Here is a 12,712-nt window from a genome sequence, read left to right on the forward strand (position 1 = left end):
ATAACGAACAATATGGGCTGTAAAATATGCTACAGGCCTATTTTGAAGCACTATATCACACCTCCTAAATACAGCAAAACAATAACCAGAGGTGTTGGTGCCATATGTGCCAAGGGAAGGCAATGCAATTACTATGGCCACAAATTGCTTTTGAAATGAGAAACTAACTTTGGGTGTCAGTAATTATAACCCTGGCAACATTTTTTTCTTTACCCGGATGTATGTTTTAAACACCATAAAGTCCTCAATGTATATTTTACACCTTTAACTAGAGAAGGGGATACATTGTTAAGTTTGAGGAGCTTCCTTTAAAAGCAAGATAAGATATTATATATTTTGAGTTTGTATCATATTTAATGAAGTGATTGCTGTCATGTAAAGTAAAAACGATGGCTCATTAATAAAGTTAGACTGCTATGTCTTTAAGTTGTAATTTTTGAAGTAGTGGCTCTGTGACTTTTTCGGTTTCATCCCTTTGAGTTAAGTGCATGAAAACTTTCCACTGTGCAGTCTTGTGGTTTACTGCCCCTTCTTTGCTGATTTACAGCTTCTCCCTTCCTTTTCCTGCCTATCACCCCGGTTTTGTGACAGTCTGCAGGGGAAACAGGGTGACTCGGCACTGGGTAAAAGGAGATGGGTGTGCTTAATTTGCATTGTCACCTTGTTTTGAATGGGGGAGGGGGACTGATGTGCCAAATAGTGAGGTTCCTGGTGAGGTTTTTTTGTATATCTATATATCTATGAGTCTTTCCATGGCTGTAGCATCTCGTCTGTAGCACCATATTTTGTTTCACTGTATGATAGTGGACAAATACTGTGTATTATCTTTGTGTGCAAATCCTGCTACGAAACCCCTTGTGTCCGTCATGCAGTCAACACCAGCACCCCTCAGTAGCATGGTCGGGTTACAGTTGGAACAGACTGCACGTGGGACACACAAAAGAAGCCCCAGTGCTTACTGGGAGGAGGGGTACACAGTTACCATGGAAACAGACAGCCCTACCCCCGGAGCAGATGGTGGTGGTGCGGGTATCGGGGGCTGGGTGCAGCGATGGCGGGATCCAGAGATGATTATCTGTCCTGGGTTTCCCTCCTGAAACAACAGATTCTGTGCAACGAATCTGTTGCACAGAATTAGTTCTAGTTTGTTAATGTAAGACACAAGCTTTGTTTTGTGGGTTAAAGGAAAATTTAAGTCCTCACTCGCATCAATTTGAAAGCATTAGAGGGTCTGCAGCCTCTTACCTGTGTTTTTAAGAACTGGTTTGTCAATCAAATTCTCTGATTTTGTTTTTTTTTTTAATTCTGCACTGAAATTGTCAGTTCTAACATTCCCCACTAGCACCAGTTTTAACTTAAAAGATACTTTCACAGTCTATGTTACTACTAACATCCCCATGTGTATATTGAAAAAAAAATTGATCACTTTAACCCTTCCTTTTGTCCATCTTAGCTGCGAAGTGAGATACTTTCTAATGAAACTCGTATGAGATATTGGAAAACATCAACAGTTCAGCTGAAGCTATTATAGCTAGCTAGCCAAATCAAGTTATTTTCTAGATTTACAACAATTTTAGGGCGAAATTCCCTCTTTGTGTACCCCAATATTTAGTGTCCGAACAATGGGTGGTGCAAAGGCCCTATTGTTATTCTAAGGATGATTATTATTATTATTACAATAATTATTTGCCGAACTCAGTTGCAAAAAACAACCTTCTTGGGCTGCTTGAACACTCATGAAAGTTGGCACACACGTTAGACATGGTCAGTGCTTGAAGTGGAAAACAATAAATGCCAGTACTAACCTTATTCACATGTTGGCGTGTGTATTGGCCAGTATCAGCAAATCATTAAGTAGAGGAGATTGCTTTAAATGTAATGCATTACAGTTGTAACATGCATGTTTTCTCTTGTTACATAAATCCCCATCATGACCTCATCGTGCCAGCATGTGGCAAGTGCAATACTAAACATCCCTCAGAAATATCAACAGGATTCATCCACTCTGCAGTAAATGGCGGATGGAAAACCGGTTTAGCACAAAATAAGTAAAAATTAAGATACAGAGGTATTTTTCAAATGTAAAGTTGTGTTTGTATGTCATGGAGCTAAAGTGGGCTAAAGCTTAAGAGCTAAAGCTAAAGACATCTAGACACCCATATAGTCATAGTGCCACCTACTGACAACAGGAAGTCAGCGTTATGTGGCAAACATCATCCAATGAAATTTACATGATGTAGTCTACACACGATATACAGCAACATGACGTATAATCAGTGGGTGTTCTCTAGCACCACTAGAGAGTTATCTCCTACATGCAATGTCCAATATTCATGAAAATGTATATCCATGTCAGTTATCTTCTGGTAAATGTATGGCTGCATTAATATTTCCCTCCTGTTGCCTACAGGCAAGAGAAAGTGAAGCCTAAATGACACATAGTTCATCAAATGTAAACACAATTCCAATAAGTCATCTCCAGCACTAGGTACTACACACAAAACAGCACTTCAACTGTGGCGGTGTGTACGAAGGAGCAGGGCCCAAACATCACTGCTTACAGCTTTGATATTATTGTATCATCTCTAACCCTGTACTCACAATGTTTTAAGAGAAAACATGAGCTTCAGTTTTCTCTCTGATAGGCCTATTTATACAGCCAGCATTACGTTACTTTTTTCCGGTAGCAAGGAAATGGTTAGCATATCCCCTGTGGTCCCGTCTCTTTACTTGGGTTTTCCCAATCTGTTCTTCAGGTGTTAGTCTTGCCTTTTCTCAATATGTCCAAAAACTTTTGAAAATGGAAAATCAAGTTAGCTGTCAAGCTAGTTATCACTAGCTAAATGTGTTTTAGCTAGGCTATGCTCCTTGTGTCGTTTCAGCTAGGCACCATACCAGACATCCAATCATTTTTTCAATGTACATACTGTGTGTGAGGACTGGATTAAGATCAGTGGTGGAAGAAACATTCAGATCCTTTAAGTATTAGTATTAGATAAGTATTAGCAGCAAAACGTAGTTAAAGTATTGCAGTAAAAGTAGTGGTTTGGTCCCTCTGACTGATATATTATTATATATGACATCATTAGATTGTTAATACTGAAGCATCAGTGTGTAAGCAGCATTTTACTGTTGTAGCTGCTGCAAGTGGAGCTAGTTTGAACTACTTGTGGTTCCCAACATAGGGTTGGGTCCCTCGAAAGAGTTACCAGATAAATCTGAGGGGTCGTGAGATGATTAATGGGAGAGGAAAGAAGAAAAAAAAGTTCCAACACACAAATGTTTTTAGTTTTGGACCTTTTCTCTAATTTTTGAATTTTGGTGAAATATTGGATCATTTGAACATTTATTGAAATGAAACCATGTGAGAAGTTTAGAGGGAAAAATCACTATTTGGTGGAGCTGTTAACAACTCACAGACATCTGAAATGTGACCCCGACTACACACTGCTTTTTGTAAGATGTCAAAAGCCAGAAAGGTTGGAAACCACTGGTTTTATCTTTAACAATGTGTTGTTTTTAAAAGCTTGTTGTATTATCCATTGTGTCAAATCTTCATCTGAAAAGTAACTAAAGCTGTCAAATAAATGTAGTGGAGTAGAAAGTACAATATTTCCCTCTGAAATGTAGTGGAGAGGAAGTATAAAGTAGCATCAAATGGAAATACTCAAGTAAAGTACAAGTGCCTCAAAACTGTACTTAAGTACAGTACTTGAGTAAATGTTCTTAGTTACTGCCCACCACAGATTAAGACTGAATGAAAAAGCCCAAGACTATACAGGGTTTAAGTCCAGATTCTTTTCACACAAGTTAAAAAGGAGCAAACATATTTGAGTCTGAAGAGCAATTATGCAGTCCTTTAAAAAGAAGAAAAAAGAAAACTTCAAGGCACAGGAAGTGTGGTTATTGAGGATGTCCCCTGTCCCACTGCCCGCTGCCTCTGCTGTTTGCAACACATCTATGGGAGGCAAACTCTCCCTCACATTGTCAGTCTCAGCTCCTCTATTTTAATGTGAAATGTTTTTGCTTTCATTTAAGAGATTACCGGTAAGTGTGTGAGGCATGTTTATACGTGATTCAGCAGCAGTTGAATTCATGAGAATCTGTTTCTAGCTTCCACATGTATGACTAATTTCATGGAAACATTATCTGAAGTACCTGAGGGGAAAAAAATTATGTTTCTGACACCAGCGATAACAAATTCAATGGAAGTATCGACTCCCAACCATTATCTCCATGGGCGCATGTGGATACTCCCACTTGACATTTAACTCTCCAGCCGTCCCACATCTGGTTTGGAGGATTTGCAACTTTGTACTCTGTCACCCAAGCTTGTTTCCCTCTTGCCTCCACTTCCAATGACACCCATGACACCTAAAAAACCCCAATCTCTATACAGATGATTCCCTGTCTTACAGAAGTTTCAGTTTACCAGCACTCATTTTAGGTTTAAGTGTCGAACAAATGCTAAAGTATAAAAGTAACTGCCCTCAATTCAGACCCTTCTGCCTTTTTGTTATCTGCAGACCGCCCTGTTGAGGTCAGCATGACTGTGCCAAACAGTCATAAATGCGTAAAAGACTTGGCAGCCATATTGCCAAGTCCTCGAGTGAAGTCAGACAGAGAGGAGTTATGGGCTGAGTAAAACTGCTAAGAGCACCATTGATTTAGCATGTACAGCTCCTCTCCTCTGGATGACAGGGAAATTAGATAATCTATCAAAGCAGGGGTCAGAGACTGCAGAGGAAAAGATGGTTTGTGTATTTGGAGTCATGAAAATACAAAGTGAAGGCTGAGCTTCAGTATAACCTTATTATAATTTGAATATAGATGTTTATTAGAAAATCTGAAAATCCGAAAACTAAGTTAAGTACCAAACTTTATTAATTCATTTTTTTCAAATCCACATGCAATTGAGGGAATGGCGAGAGGTACTAAGTTTCAAAACGATATTGATATGTTGTTACACTTGTGTGGGTAGCTCGTACTGTGGTTCTTATCCTGCACATGTGTTTATTCCATCTGGCCCTGCCCCCTCATGTCTGAGTGGTGATGTCATGAAATTAGAGGGTTTTGGGTCTCTCAACGTCCACACACACCACCACGCACTGGGTCACTTTTAGGGTATGTTTGTGTGTGAGGTGGACGAGACATATTACACATACTCTCCTCATGGTCAGAATCATTCTTCGATGGAAAACCATGACCTCAATTATGAGCCACAGATTAAGCATGACGGTTGTTACCAGGGAGAGATGACTTACTTACACAACATCTATCATCCACGTGGAAATAGTGTTGCCAGCTGTTGGGGGATATAAGTGGGGGCTGACTCCACATGTGCAGATTTGAATCCATGGGCTGGTCGGCTACAGTGTAACATTACAATAACAAACAAGGGTTTGAGGAAACTACACAGAAGATTCAAATTCAGGAGGGTGTAAGATTTGAATACTGAACGGGCTGTTAATTTTCACAGCAATTAGTACGGTTCTGGAAGAAATAGCTCCCCATTATCACCCCATTGTTCCTTCAGACATGGAAATAAGAGAGTAGCGCGTGAAGAGGAAATCCTAATTAAATGCAAACGAATCATCTCATTCAGAGATCTGATCAGTCAGACCACATTCGATGGTGGTCTGGGCCGCATATGGCCAAATTCTTTTAGCAGTGTGTGCATGAATGTGTCCTGGACCACACTGAAGGACCGCCTACTCAACTGACGTCCTCTGCACAGGCGGAAGTACATACTCATTCAGGCGCCAACAGCATCATATAAAAGTGCAAAACAGTAGGCAAAATGGATTCTCGTGCATGGAGTACACATGAAACACACTGTGATTTCCATTTGGGCCCAAGAGTTTTGATTTTGCCCCAAGATGACCCTGTGTCAAGGTCTTTGCAAACTTCCTCTTCTTCTTCTTTTAATTTCCGGCAGACTAGGCACAGGAAGTGCTTTGCTTCCTCTCATCAGTTAAAAATAATTTGGTCTTTGCAAACAGATATGATGTACGTGTTTCTTTGCATATAGAGCGGAGAAGTGAGATCCGATCACAAGTGGTCACTCGAGACATATGTGGAGATGCATTCTTATGCCAGGTGTGAACTGACGTACTTAGAGCTGTCCACTTGTGATTGGATCACCCAAGACGAATTACAGTTAAAACTGTATATCCAAGGACAATGTGACACTGACTTCTTGATGAGGATGGGAAATGTTTTGAGCTTTCTTTATGGCATGTATAGCTTGATGTGAGCCCACAGTGTAATCTTGACGTATGAATGGTCCTCAAGGAGAAGTCTGACTTTGCTCGTTAAACTCACCCTTTAGACATTTTATGGCCTGACTGGAGGAAATTGCCCACCAACAGATGAACAGTGCTGGACGCACTGATAGGCTAGGCTACCTTCTATGACAAAATAAAATCTTTCTTTTTCTTGTTGGATGAGAAGTTTGCAAATTCACTCCCCATCAGCTGCTCGAATTGGATTGAATCAAAGACACTCAAGACTTCCAGTGCCATGGGCAGTAGAACAACACATTACTCCATTACTGCCTGTGTTCAGTGCTTTGATAAAATTGTCAGCAAATTAAAATCACTAGAGACGACATGAGAGCAAACAAGGAAACTGTCCAAAAGAGATTTTTGTCATTAAGCAGTCAAAAACAGCTGAAATTGAGGGCGTTTTCAAACCTATAGTTTGTTTGCTCTGGTCTGAATCAGAAATATGAAGAAGGCAACATACTTCTAGCTAGTCCAGGTTGGACCTCAATGCATTTTCCGACTAGCTGCTAGCAACAGTTGATTTTGCTCATCGACATCCCAGCACACAAAGCAGACCTGGTTACATTTAGCAACTTGCAGAATACTACTTGTAGTTAGGTCAGATTGAGCTCAGATCACATTCCCACCTCAAACAAACTGCTCCAGAAATTGTTTGTGACCAGACTGAGACCACTTCCTCTAAAGGGTCTTAGTGCGGTTGTTTTGGTCCACACCCAAGTACGATAGCGATGTTCAGATCTGACCAAAAAAAATGTACCAAGGGGGAAAACAAACCAGAGTCTGATTAAACCGGACTAAATAACAAAGGTTTGCAAATGCCCCAGGTAAACCAAAGCAGAGTAACGTACATACTAAAATTAATAATTGCACTTAAGTACCTACATTTATCTGTTTGTATTTCTAGATTGAAACTTGTTCAGCCTGTTTCTGTTTGTCTTTCACATTAATTAAACTTTATTTACCTGCACTACAAAAACACCTGGGAAGTAAGAGGCAAAAAAAACTGTGGTGAGCATTTGAATGATATTAATTATATGATATATATATATATATACACTGTAACTACTGAAACCATCTTCCTATTACTCTGAAAATAATAAAGTGGAAGCAGTAATTCAGTCAGTTCAATTTAGTCCATTTCCACAATTTGGTGAATGTATTTTACTATAAGAAACCAGTACTGGTTTCACTTTTTACACACAGTGCACAATAAATAGTTCTTAAGACTGATGGATGACGAGGAAGAATTTTGTCACCACAAAAAGTATGTGCGTATAATTACTAATGTATGCCATTGCTTGTGGACCTCAGCATACAATGTACTCAGTCAATAAGTCACAGTGGACTTCCTGGTGACTAATGAAATTTCTCTGACTTGTCAGCATTTTAAAGAATGTGTGATTTTTGCGTGAAATTTCCTGTTTCATCACAACACTGTGCAACATATTGTTCTTGTTGCACAGGACACTGACAAAGGACACCTCAAGCTAGCATCATCACATTTTTCTCAATAAATAATTTTACAAGTTCAAGGCGGGAGAGAATTCAATAAGGTCAAAATGGGAAAACCTCGTCTGGACCATTAACAAGAGCACCTGCTCCTCCATGGCTTAGGGGTTAAGATGCAGATCAATAACATCAATTTCTCTGGTTCAAATCTGGCTGTGGACCTTTGTAGCATCACTCTCTCTCTCTCAGTTGTTTCCTGTTATCTCTCACTTATTACAATATAGTAAGGGCATAAAAGGTCGAAAAACTTACTTAAAAACACTTGAGTCTTTAGCTTTTCTATGTATGGTGTAACTTTTTTTATATGACTATTATATTTTATTGATTTTTCCTTTTATAGGTGACAACAACAAAGCAAAAACACATTCAAATCAACAATCGAAGTAAATGAAAAGGGAGAAAAATCCTTCATATTCTCATATATAGGACACACCAACACATATTCAGTATATACTTATATGCACATCCATATTTATACATATCATAAGATATCTTAAAGTGCAACTTTTAAAAGCTTCTGTTAAAAGCCAAGTGTAGATCAGAGTTCCTGTGAGTCTGAACTTCAAATACGATGAAGTTTACCTGGAGTGAACATTTTATCTAGAAGCATGTTGTGACAAAACAAGTTCAGAGAAAAAAAAGAAATTCGGCCAAAGAAGCTTCTTCTTTGTTACTGTGAATAATTTGATGCTATTTCCAATACATCTTGCCAATACTACATACAGTATGACAGGCATTTATTGGTTTATGTCTGTTGTAATCCATTAATTCAATGTATAGGAGTGTAAAAATTGTTTGTGGTCTGTTATTTGTTATCGATTAATGTAATGAAAGTTTAATATTGTTGAGTTGAACTGTGATCATGCCAGAAAAATTCTGAAATTTTCCATTCTTACGTCATTTCTGGTTATTTACCAAGGGTGGGTCTGGTGGTTTGGCACTCGGACCAAAGCATAACAGATGACTCTGCTGCTGAGCCAGTTCCACAAGTGTTCGCACTGTCTGAGGAACATGAGCAAACCTTGTTTCACAGCTGACTAAGACAGTAGGTCTGTCTATATATCTATCTATCTATCTAACTATCTAACTATCCATATGATGGTTTTTCACATGGGTCTAACAAGAAAAAGGGGAGGCCTTGTTTATAAAACCATAATAATAGATTTATAGTAACAGCTGTGTCCTCTTCCAAAAGAATTTATTAACTTTCCGCTTTTGTTTTTTTTTTTTTTGGTCAGTGTAACAGCAAAACAGCTGTAGGGGTTTAAGTGTAGGACCTCAGCCTATTCATCAATGAGCCAAGAAAGAAGTTTCTAGTTTTTTTCCCCAAGTTGAGTGAACTCCTTACACTATCATGATGTTTAGTTTTCACATTGCTAACACTACTCTTGTATTCTCCTCTGTGAAATATATGTATATGTCAACTTGGAAACATAATTCAATCATTAAGGGAAAGCTCATTATTATTATTATTTGATAAGTTATATGTTTCACATGTAAAATATTGGTCTGAAAAGTAGTAGCTGTGTACAGAAGGATCATACAAAGTGGAGCCTCGTCGTGTCCGATAATAATGAGCCTGAAGGTCCCGACTTACAAGTTTGAACCTCTGGCCATGTCCACGCCTCCTGGTATCGAGGCTGAAGCTGGTCTTGTAGGTGTTGAGTCCATGGCAGTCCAAGAGAGGACAGGAGACATCAGGGAATGGAACAAAGCTACTGCTGATTTTCATCAGCATAGGCAAAGATAGAGCCATTAGTCAGTTATGGCCATTTTCAACTCAACTCATTTTCAAACATATTTTAGTATTAGCTACCCTGATGACTAACAACATTATATCCATTGTGAATAAAATCATGTGAGCCAGTATTCTGGGGTGTTTTTCACCAAATATGCAGATTTATTGCCCCCAACTGATAGGCGGTCAACAGACAAATACCCTACATTCTTGGCTTCTTTGTCACTGTTGAGAAGGAACCACAGAATTCAGCTTAATCTTTTGACCCTCGCAAACACATGTTGCATTTTACATCCAAACTCATCAGTCTGCCACCTCTGTCAACTGTCAAAAAATCACAAATTGAAACTCTAAAAACAAGTCAAACTGATCACCTGAGCATTTACAAATGTATTTAATATCCATTAAACTGACATAACACACAGTGACAGTGTGAACTGTTTTACCTTCAAACAGGATCTTATTTCTCACCAGTTTCTGTGCAAATTTCATATTAAATTTCAGGGCTCTGGCCAGATTGCTAAATGCTAATAGCTAATTATGCATTCTGAGCTGACAGTGAGGTTTCCTTCTTGGGATACTGAACATTTTCCACTTTTACAATTCTTGCAGTTTATGGCACAACTTATGTTGAGCTCTCATTCATTCAGGGTTGTTTTGTACTACCTGCCTGTATGTGTATCTTCATATGTCATCATTGTCTATAGTGTGGACATATTGCCTTGTTTTAATGACAGGATGGCTTCAGTAATATAACAGACTGAACATGAACATATTTCACAATAGAGTGATGCAGTGATGGCATTCCCAGCTTCTTTGTCAGGTGATCAGATATGATCTTCACTGCCTTTGCAGCCCATATTTTGGTGCAGAAGTGATCATGCAGTTGCATTAAAAGGCTGTTACAAAGCAAGCTGTTTCTCATTTCTGGGGTGGGGAGCTTGCATGTATGCTTACACGTGCCCCTTCAAATGTGTGTGTGCATGTGCATGAGTGTGTGTGTGTATCAGAAAGAAAAAAACAGTGTTTATTGTCTCTTGTTTTGCAGTATTATTTGCTCACTACCTGAGTTAAAACTATTAGAGAAGGACAAAGATATGGGTGTTTTATGGAACAACTCTGATAGTATCACTCTGACAATGAAACACAGAAAACAGGTGATAATAAAATGAAAATTTGCTATCAATAGTCTCCTGTTAAACAAGTATTCTGTGCAAAGTCATCATGATTGCACATGAGCATTGTGAACAAAAGATGTTGCTGAGTCACTGCTTACTGACATGGAGGGCAAAAGAAGGACCTTTATTCACTGAATGCATTCACTCAGAGCTGTTTTATCTCTTGTGTATCACTTTATGCCGTTGTCACTGTAAGTCCAGTCACTGTGTAATATTATATCACTGTAAATCCTGCACATTTGTTATGCCTGGTGTATGGAGTGATACACAATTCTTGTTATATGAGGTCAATATTTTGTGAAGGAGGGGGGTTGTAGTGGTTCCTCTGGATAAAGGAGAACAATGTTTCCAGGTCAATGAATGAATCTTGGTCTTTGTCGGATGGGCCTTTTCTTTCTCTGTGTCCTCAACCGAGAATTGGACTGTTGCCTTATGGGATTTGTTTGCTTTCAATTATATCCATGACTTATTTTCTTGGAGACAAATAGCCAACCACTTGGCTGACTTCGGTGCTCTGTCACGATCACAAACATCGTTGAACATAATGTACTTATCTGCAGGCATACTCAATGAACTCTTTTAAAATGTATTATCAGTAATAACCTACTGTCCTCTTTGTGCAGGAAAACAACACTTCATTGACAGGTGTTCACTTGTTCTTACCACCATGCTGTATAAATAAATTTGAGAGAGTTTTCAGCTCATTGAGAATATAAGCATTTATTGTAACCTGTCACATTGATGTGACTTGTGCACTGAGCCCCACTTACCATCATCATCTTTAGCTGTGGAATGCCTTGGTTTTAGTCCTCAAGGTGCATTAATAATCTCATCCCAAATAGTTTGCAGGCCAAGTCTTTTTTTTCAAAGACTCCTCCCTTCAGACAAAATCTAACCTGCTTTTTTTGTTAGTTTGGTAGGCAGCACGTGGGATGTACAGCTGTTTTTCTGACATCTGACACTTCAAGTGCACCTTTACATAACTGATGAAGTAATAGGGAAAGCCATTTCACCATTGTTCATAGAACTTGATATTGGCTTGTTACAAAGACACAGGTTACAATTACATCATACATCATTCTAAGACTCTTTACAAGTTTCAAGAAGATTTTATTGAGCCAAACGACGAGAGAAAGCAAGAAACTATGACTGTAAACTAATGTTTTAAACACATTTGCGGAATTTGTGAATTCTTCACATTTATCAGACTTATGTCAAAAGAACATGACCATTTGCAGCAATGATAAATGCACAGATATTTTCCAAACCAATAAGCAGTTCTCAAGCTTTGAAATAACTGCAATTAATTTTTTGTGGTTAAGTTAACTTACTAGACATGAAAAGGACTTTGATTGCATCCTGTTACCACTGAAAGCTACGCTAATTAATATTTTTACAATAACAATGGACTAAATTACTATTTGTACTTTGAAAGGGGTCAGTTGTAGTGTAGTTTTTGCTTATTGTCGGAAACAGTGGCAGCTGTTTTCAGTGATAAAGTTTTAATGAGCCTAACGTACTCGATCCATCCAGCGTCCAACGTTACACAAAATTAGGGACTAGCTGGTGAACCAGTTGGAGAATTAAGCAGCTAAAAAGTCACATACTTTCCTCTCCAAATAAATTTTATGTTGCTAACATGAAACCCCAACAACTTCATGAGGGGATACGTCAATGTTGTGTTGTACAGCTTGTTCTGCTGCCCCCAAGTGACCAAAAATCAGTTAATCCAGCTTTAAGCATATCAATAATCCATTCATAACTAAGTTGGATCACATTACATTATGAATAACAAAAACATTCTGTATGCGAACAGAACCAGGTATCTGTTTCATGAAGATACAATTTGTACAGCACAGCTTTCCAAAGCTGTAAATTGCTTATTTTCCAATCTCAGTTTTGCACTGTTGGGTTTGCACTGAGGGTTGTCACCAGAACTTGTTCTGTTGGCACTTTCAGTGGAAATGGCAGCTTAAACCCCAGACGCAAAAGGATAACTT

Source organism: Thunnus albacares, chromosome 11, assembly GCF_914725855.1.
Source record: "Thunnus albacares chromosome 11, fThuAlb1.1, whole genome shotgun sequence".
Classification (NCBI taxonomy): Eukaryota; Metazoa; Chordata; class Actinopteri; order Scombriformes; family Scombridae; genus Thunnus; species Thunnus albacares.